Here is a 9,501-nt window from a genome sequence, read left to right on the forward strand (position 1 = left end):
CCTGACTCCGCTGCGGACATGCCCAGGATTACACAATGCCAGGCAGCCTGGGGTCATGAGCTGGGATTAATGGGAAAAACCGAAAGCAGCCCCCGGCTGGGGTGACGTCATGGGAGTGCTGCCTCTGGGCGGGGGCGGGTCTGAGCGGCCCTACATAAGATGCCGAGGCAGAGGAGGGTGGACAGCAGCGGCAGTGACCCCCAGCAACACCTGGAGCTCCAGCACTGCAAGGGGCAGGAGGAAACACTCACATCTGGAGCTCTTGAATACCAGGGCACAGAATCTCCAGCACCTGGGGAGCCACAGGGCCACATCTGGAGCACCTGCGTCTTGGGAGCCAGAAGAAAACGCCTGGAGAATCAGCACCTCTGGAGGTGAAGGGCAGCATCTGGAGTCCGGTCCCAGAGGAACATATCCACATCTGGGGCTCAGCTCTCAGAAGCCCGGCGGCAGACCCCATCCCTTGCACAAGAAGCGGGGTCCGAGTCCTCGCCCTCATCATGGAGGCGGACCCTCAGCACATGAAGACCCTTTATGACGCCCGAGGCTTCCTGACGGCGGTGCCAGTGCTGGACCCGGAGGAGCTGGAGGGCGCCAGGAGGGCCTTCGAGGAGCTGGAGCAGGAGTTTGGTAGGTGCAGGGAGGGCAGCCTTATCTCTCGGGGCTTATTTATGAGGGCCTTGCGTCATGCTTGCACCATGCTAAGTGGTACATGCACGAGGCAAAGCCCCAAGCCAAATTCATGAAGCTCCGCAAAGCCACTCTGCGTGGCCCTGAGCGGCTTCACAAATATGGAGAAAGGCAACGCAGCGCAAATCACTGCGTTGCGTTACACTGTGCCCGGAAGGCGTTCCATGGGCGTTGCGTGGGTGTCGCAACTCATCGTTTTTGACGCAGATTTACAAGGTCTTGTAAATCTAGGAATGTGTTAAAAAATTATGGCTCCCAAGGTGAGGCCTAACGAGGAGAAATATCTTTATTTGGTTGTATCTTGTGTCTGGTGGCTGTATCAAGAGTATGATTGCTGTATCTGCTTTATGTTGCTTGTATCTTGTGTCTGGTGGATGTATCTGATTTATGTTGGTTGTATCTTGTGTATGGTGGCTGTATCTGCTTTATGTTGCTTGTATCTTGTGTCTGGTGGCTTTATCTGCTTTATGTTGCTTGTATCTTGTGTCTGGTGGCTGTGTCAAGAGTGTGATTGCTGTATCTGCTTTATGTTGCTTGTATCTTGTGTCTGGTGGCTGTATCTGCTTTATGTTGCTTGTATCTTGTGTCTGGTGGCTGTGTCAAGAGTATGATTGCTGTATCTGCTTTATGTTGCTTGTATCTTGTGTCTGGTGGCTGTATCTGCTTTATGTTGCTTGTATCTTGTGTCTGGTGGCTGTATCTGCTTTATGTTGCTTGTATCTTGTGTCTGGTGGCTGTATCTGCTTTATGTTGCTTGTGTCTGGCGGCTGTATCTGCTTTATGTTGCTTGTATCTTGTGTCTGGTGGCTGTATCTGCTTTATGTTGCTTGTATCTTGTGTCTGGTGGCTGTGTCAAGAGTATGATTGCTGTATCTGCTTTATGTTGCTTGTATCTTGTGTCTGGTGGCTGTGTCAAGAGTATGATTGCTGTATCTGCTTTATGTTGCTTGTATCTTGTGTCTGGTGGCTGTATCTGCTTTATGTTGCTTGTATCTTGTGTCTGGTGGCTGTATCTGCTTTATGTTGCTTGTATCTTGTGTCTGGTGGCTGTATCTGCTTTATGTTGCTTGTGTCTGGCGGCTGTATCTGCTTTATGTTGCTTGTATCTTGTGTCTGGTGGCTGTATCTGCTTTATGTTGCTTGTATCTTGTGTCTGGTGGCTGTGTCAAGAGTATGATTGCTGTATCTGCTTTATGTTGCTTGTATCTTGTGTCTGGTGGCTGTATCTGATTTATGTTGGTTGTATCTTGTGTATGGTGGCTGTATCTGCTTTATGTTGCTTGTGTCTTGTGTATGGTGGCTGTAAAGAGGAGAAATATCTTTATTTCTACTTGTTTTTAACTTTCCATGTGTGCTGCATTCTGCAGCACACCTAGAAAGAGGAGAATGCCTCTATGGATTGTTTATATGCTGGAAGGTGCCCCTACTGCGCTAAAACTATCCTGCTGTAACACAGGCCGTGCTGCACCATGGTGCAAGGGTGCCAGCGTTGACACTAGGCTGCAGAAACGGCGCCAGCGCAGGGAGAAAGGAAAACAATGCACCGTATTGGATAAATGCGGCGCGTTCCTGCCCTTTTCCAGTGGCGCAGGACGGCGCAGGAATGTTTTTTGCTGCGCTGCTCGGTGCCACCATTCCCATATATAAGCCCCTCCGTTTAGAGGCCTCTCGGTGTAGAGACTAACCCCCCTCCTTGTGTCCCCTGCAGGCTGGGTCTAAAATGAGGTGGCAAGGTGAGCAAAAGAACGATGGATTGAACCCAGACCTCTTGACTGGGGGTGAATGTTTGATTTGCTTTGCATTCCGTCCATCATCTGTGTGTCTTTTCCTTTCTCACCCTGCAGGGAAGGAGCACGCCCAGTACAGCCTGCACAACGCCCACCTGCGCCTGCCGTGGCCACCCGCACACCCTCCAGGCCATCACCGCCGTGCTGGGGCCCCACGTGGTCCTGCTGGACTCCAGGTTCATCTGTAAATACCCGGCCTCCGACGTGCCCCACCGAGGGATCAGCGCCCCCTACGTGGCCTGGCACCAGGACATCAAGTAAGTCAGACTGCGGGGTGCTGGCTCCAGGGTGGGGGAGGGGAGGGCTCAGCAGGGGTGATGTGTCTGTTTGTACTTCAAGGGTAAGGCCAAAGGATGGCATTCCTGCCCCCTCAGCCTGGTGAGGTCTGAATACCAGGCTACCTGGTGGGCACCATGTGGTGTTAAATACACAGGGCGGTGCGGGGTGCACACACAGCATAGATTACAGCATCTTTCATCTAGGCAGTACATGACGGCATAAGGCTGGCTGCTCTACCAGACACACATCACCCTGTGTCATCCTGTGCCCTCGTGTGCCATCATGTGGCTTTTTATGCCCTCATGCACCATCCTGTGCCATCATCTGCCACCCTGTCCCTCCATGTGTTATCCTATGCCCTTTGTATAATATCCTGTGCCCTCATGTGTCACCCTCTGCCCTCATGTGCTATTGTGTGTCCTCTTGTGCCATTCTGTGCCATCATATGCCATCCTGTGCCCTCATGTGTCAAAATGTGCCATCCATGCCTTGATGTGCCATCCTGTGTCATCAATAGCCATCATGTGCCCTCGTGTGCCATCCTGTGCCCTCATGGGCCATACTGTGCTCTCATGTATTATCCTGTACCATCATGTTCCATCCTGTGCCCTCATGTACCATCCCGTACCCTCATGTGCTATCCTGTGCCCTCATGTGCCATACTGTGCTCTCATGGGTTATTCTGTATCATCATGTGCCATCCTGTGCCATCCTATCCATTTATGTGCCATCCTGTGCCCTCATGTGCCATCCTGTGCCCTCATGTGTCATCCTGAGCCCTCATGTGCTATGATGTGACCTCATGTGCCATCATGTGCCCTCATGTGCCATCCTGTGCCCTCATGTGCCATTCTATGCCCTCATGTGCCATCCTGTCATGTGCCATCCTGTGCCCTCTTGTGCCATCCTCTTGCCCCGGGGTCTGCCGATGTTTGGCTGACAGTGTCCTCCTCCTTTTACTTCCAGGTATTGGGGCTTCGAGGGGGGCCCAGTGGCCTCAGTGTGGCTTGCCCTGGATGACGTAGACGCAGAGAATGGTGTCCTGCAGGTTATTCCAGGTATGGATAAGCTCCCATAGTCAATGCATGCATCGCAACAGCCTGGAGCTGTAACACTGATTGGCTGAGAATGGGGGATGGGCTAATACTCTACTGGTGAGCCCCAATGTAATCACATAAGAATCTAGGACAGGGCTCCACAGCATGGGAGATAGATAGGCCATCTCTTTACCTTGAGCCCCAGTGTCGTGACATAGGGATCTGGGACAAGACTATACAGCAGGGGAGGCCATCAGTTAACCAAGGAGCCTCAATGTCGCGACATAGGGATGTGGGAGAGAGTTATATGAAAGGAAGACGGTGCATTCATTCACAATGAGTCGGAGTCCAGACAAGCAGGGGTGCAGCAGGCTAATATTGTTGAAGCCCTTGGGCCTTGACTCAGTGGTGTTGACAAATTGTCTACTTCTCTATCGGAGTCAAGTGCTGTTCTGACACAGGGATGTTGTCTTTGTACAGAAAGTCTGGAGATAGAACGCAGGCTCCACACAGGTCCTGGCGCCCTCAGCACCATGTGGGTCACAACTATATCTCTGGATGGAGCAAGTCCATGCTGCTATGTACGAGCGCCCCAGTGTGATCAGAGGGATCCGTGCCAGGGTCGGATTGGTAAGGGGGCTCTTGGGCCATGGGCGATGGGCTGGTATCTGAGTTGCAGCTGTGGGCCGCTTTTTTGGGCAGCGTGGTGGCCGATATGGGCTGTCTGTGCTGCTCCACCCAGTGGGGGCCTGAGCAGCCTTTGCGGAGGCAGATGGACCTCCGTTACCCCCCTTTTACCAAGGGGGCGGAGGTATCATTCCCAGTCTCCGGCTGGCCCCGCCCATTAATGTATGCAGATTGAGCAGGGGCAGGGGGGCTGAGCAGAAGTGGCCTCACTTATATTCAGGTGTGGTTCACCAGTGTAAACTATTCCAACAACACAGAGTCCTAGCAACAATCATCGCATTTTTTAAATCTTAGTAAAGTTAAGATAAAACACACCTCTCTTATAGAAATCCCCCAACTTCTTTTTATAACACTTAAAACACTGAAGCAATGTTTTAAAAAAAGACGGGTGCAGATTTACAAGTCAATTGCGTCACATTTACGCCGTTGTTGCGTCACTTCTGTGACTCAGCGGCGGCGTAAACCATGCACCACGTTGCGACTTATTTACAACCTGACGCATCTAGGGAGATGCATCACGTTGTGAAGCCCTGCACCACATTAAACCTGCGTCAGGTTTAAGGTATGCAGGGTGGGCGTTCCGTCGGAAAAAACCTCGTAAATGTGACGGTGTGAAATCTACAAGATTTCACAGTCATTTTTCAGAGGCTGCTGCGACGAAACCTTACGCCTGCTTCAAGCAGGCGTAAGGAGTGGGCCAGCACGTTAGGTATGGGCGGTCCCTGAACATTGCTGGAGTAGCGTTGCGCCTGCGACATGACTCCAGCCATGCACCGACCTTACACCATCAGATGCGACACGCATCTGTCTATCCCTGCGCCACGGTGTTCTGCATTGTAAATGCGACGCATCCGTGGTGGCGCAAGGAGAATTGCGAATCGCATCGTTACTGGCGCATCACTGCTAATCTGCAAGGATGCGCCAGTCCTTGTAAATCTTGCCCGCAATCCGCAAATAAGGGGCTCTTTTTTCAGGGTGCCCGGGCCAACTTTTTTCAAAGCCAATCAAACCCTGACCCATGCTTTACTGTACAGCTGGAGGGGGGGACACGAGGTCCTAACAGAGGGATGCTGCTTAAGGTTCTACAGGCAGAGATGTCTTTGCCTGTAAACACGGGCACCACTGCCTTGAAAGAGTGATATTGGACAGGGTTGGCCAGACAGGGCTCTAGTAGGAGCCTACAATCTTCACCCAGATTAGTGTCAGAGGCTAGACTCCTGGGGGCTGTGGAGGCCTGGATGAAAGATCCCCGGGGTCCTCGCGGGGTTCTAGTGTTCAGAGATGGCTCTCTCTTTATTTAGAAGCCGCAGTCCTCTGTTAGATGAAAAACATACTTTACCACGCGTCTTTTCCATGCATGCCTTTACCACGCTTCCTTTACCACGCAAATGCCTTTACCACGCAGTCTTTTCCATGCATGCCTTTACCCTGCAGATGCCTTTACCACGCAGTCTTTTCCACGCATGCCTTTACCACGCTTCCTTTACTACGCAGATACCTTTACCACGCATGATAATTAAAGGTAAATGTGTGTATAATTATTGTGGGTGTGGCCCGTGCTGACACCTCATTTTAGACAGAGGCGGGGACTGCATGAGTACCCAGGCCAGGAATTAGCGCCCCCCTTACTCCAACCCTCTTTTCTTCTGCAGGAAGTCACAAACAAGGTGTCCTGGAGCACCGCATAGCAATGACCCCTGGAAACATGCTGTCCACCAATCAGGAGATTCCGCGGCACCTGGTTGATGCAGAGAAGGCGGTGGAGTGTCCTCTTCAGGCTGGGCAGATGTCGGTGAGTTCACAGCGCTCTGTCGTTTCCTGGACTCATGTCTCACAGTTGTCGTTATTCCCACAGGCAAACAAGCAAGGGGTTACTGCAACGTTACGAAGTAACATGAAAAGCCATGATACTTGAGCCCGGTGCATTGTGGGTGTCAGGCAGACCAGTGATTCCCCCACTCATAAATGAGGCAGTCGGGACGTGGCCGGGGCCAAGACATCCATCAATTTATGGCACCGCCCTTCCCATAATGAGCCTTTTGTCTCCATTACTGTGTACTCACAACCCCCCTTAAAGGTGTCCCAGAACTGTGTACTTACATCCCCCCTTAAAGGTGCCCCAGAACTGTGTACTCACTACCCCCTCCTTAAAGGTCCCCAGAACTGTGTACTCAATACCCCCCCCCCCCTTAAGGGTGCCCATGTACTGTGTACTCACTACCCCACCTTAAGGGTGCCCATGTACTGTGTACTCACTACCCCACCTTAAGGGTGCCCATGTACTGTACCTCCCTGTACTTACAGCTTTCTTTGAGGGTGCGCCAGCACTGTGGACTCACAGCTCCAGATGACGGTGCACCAACCTGTGTACTCACAGCTTTCTATGAGGGTGCGTCAACTCTGTGTACTCTGTACTCACAGCTCCCCCGGGTGCACTCACACTGTGTACTCACAGCTTACCATAGAGAAGCGCCCACACTGTGTACTCACAGCTCCCCCTGGGCATGCACCCGCACTGTGTACTCACAGCTCCCCCTGGGGTGCACCAGCACTGTGTACTCACAGCTCTCCCTGGGGTGCACCAGCACTGTGTACTCACAGCTCCCCGGGGTGCACCCGCACTGTGTACTCACAGCTCCCCCGGGTGCACCAGCACTGTGTACTCACAGTTCCCCCGGAGGTGCACCAGCACTGTGTACTCACAGCTCCCCCTGGGGTGCACCAGCGCTGTGCACTCACAGCTTTTCTTGGGGTGCCTCAGGACTATGTACTCAGTTTCCCCTTGAGGTGCACCTCAAGGCGCTGCCTGTCTTTTCTCTGTCCCATATCCAGTGCTTAATTTGTGCCAGTGTTTTCCGGTGCTTTTCTGTAAACAAAGGCACATATGTCTGAGAAACCACCATATAGGTGGCAGTGTGTGTGTATTTTTAACTAACTTTCATTTGTAGAGAACTAAATGATTTAATATAGCTTTAAAAAAATGACAAAACTTAAAGGTAAAAAAGTGACGCGGGCAGTGCCAGCTGCAGTGGACCAGTGAGTAACACATTGGGCCCTGGCACTTACATTTTTGGCAGATAAGCACGGCTCATATCCTACATTTCTCTCGTCAGATCCACGACGGGCTGACAGTCCACGCCAGTGAACCCAACACATCCCACAAACGCAGATGTGGCTTCGTTATTCGCTACGTCCCCACCACAGCCTACCCCGTGGAGGTGAGTACAATCCTCTCCTTCATACTGTCTGAGTATGAATGTGTGTCAGTGGGATTATTAGACGACAAGAGTGACAGTGTGGACTGTATGTGTTTGTGTGTGTGCATCCACGCACGTGTGTTTGTGTGCGTGCATTTCTACTCGTAACTGTGTGTGTTTGGGGATTTAGATAGTTTTAGTTGTTAGTTATGTAAGAGAGGCAGGTTTGAAGGTTCAATAGTTTGGGGATTTAGATAGTTATGGTTGTTAGTTATATAAGAGAGGCAGGTTTGAAGGTTTAATAGTTTGGGGATTTAGTTAGTTTGGGTAGTTAGGTTGTTCTATAAGAGAGGCAGGTTTGAAGGTTCAATAGTTTGAGGATTTAGATAGTTTGGGTAGTTAGGTTGTTCTATAAGAGGGGCAGGTTTGAATGCTAGATAGTTTGGGGATTTAGCTAGCGTTGGTTCTTAGACAGTTTTGAAAGAGAGGGAAGGTTTATGGTTAGTTATTGTTGTAGAGTACACGTTTTAGAGATTCGGTTGATCATGCCCTTTTCTCCCTCTCTACATGACACCAGTGTAGGTCCTCTATGATAAGGTCTTGTATTCTCCCACGTCTGAATGCCCTCATTCTAATGCACTTCTCTCCTCTCTGATTCCAGGACCCCGAGCGCCCCCGATCCTTCCCCGCCACCGTGCTTGTTGCAGGAACAGATGAATTCCAGCACTTTACAGATCATGCACCCAACTTTTTCTCCAAGACCTTCTGACACCTCTGCAGAGCATCATCAGGAGACACCTTCCTCTCTTCATGTAGTTCATAACTGCCAGTAACATGCTGCTGCATGGTGCAGGTTCATTCCTGATCTCAGATGGAGCCCTATAGGTTCAAATATGTATTTCCTCTTTTTTAACATCTTGCAGTGAGCCTCAATATTGTCTACAATAATGTTTGGATGGTAGGCCAAAAGGTGCTGCAACTGTTACCGTAAAACAAACAATTGCGTTTTCAGAAATTGATAATGTGAATTCCTTTTTGCACTGCACTGCACTTTCATTAGAAAACACACGCCTGCATCCTGTTTTGGAATCTCAGCTGCCTGACTATATGTACATTTTATTTTATTAATGTTTATTTATTGAGCTAAACATACAGCTGGAAGACAGATTTACAGTCAAAAGTGCGAATGCCTTTTTGTATTCTTTTTCTACAAAAGTAAAATAAAAATGTATCAATACATTTTGGATAAGAGTACCACTTTTGATTTTCAACACATCTAGATGATTCCAGCTTGAGAAATATGTAACGAGGAGGCTGGTCTCATTTTAAGCATGAATTTGGAAACATGCCGGTACATGAGGAACTCTAGATCAATTTACTTCGATCTAGAAGTCTAGGGGACGTCCCACCAAGACCATCTTCACCCTTCCTCATCGCCACTGGCCTCACTAACAAGCCCGCATTTTTACATATCGATCATTGAGTGACTATATATATACATATGATATGATTGACATAAAAGAGGGGATATATCCTGTGGTAATGTTGCAGTTTTCATGCAGGATGCCTCTGACAAAGAGCTCGAGGCCCGAAACGCGTCTGCACTGGACTACTGGGTACATGTGATTCACTAAAGTTGCCTGTATCTTTGGCGCTGTTTGACGACTCGTCACAAGACTTTCCAACGAAGGGTCACGGTGAGTCTTGTTGTGCATGGAAAGTTTCAGGGAGATCGGTCAAGTAGGGGCTGAGAAATAAGGGGTCAACAAAGGTCCGTTTTCCATGCTAATTCCCCTGAACTCTTTAGACAGAGCTGCGGCCCGA

General features: G+C 50.1%; 1 pseudogene; it reads left to right on the forward strand.

The window, feature by feature from the left end:
- The first annotated feature begins 500 nt into the window (after positions 1-500).
- Positions 501-8,446, forward strand: LOC147663450 (phytanoyl-CoA dioxygenase domain-containing protein 1-like; annotated as a pseudogene).
- The last annotated feature ends 1,055 nt before the right edge of the window (positions 8,447-9,501 follow it).

Source organism: Lissotriton vulgaris, unplaced genomic scaffold, assembly GCF_964263255.1.
Source record: "Lissotriton vulgaris unplaced genomic scaffold, aLisVul1.2 SCAFFOLD_1791, whole genome shotgun sequence".
Taxonomy (NCBI): domain Eukaryota; kingdom Metazoa; phylum Chordata; class Amphibia; order Caudata; family Salamandridae; genus Lissotriton; species Lissotriton vulgaris.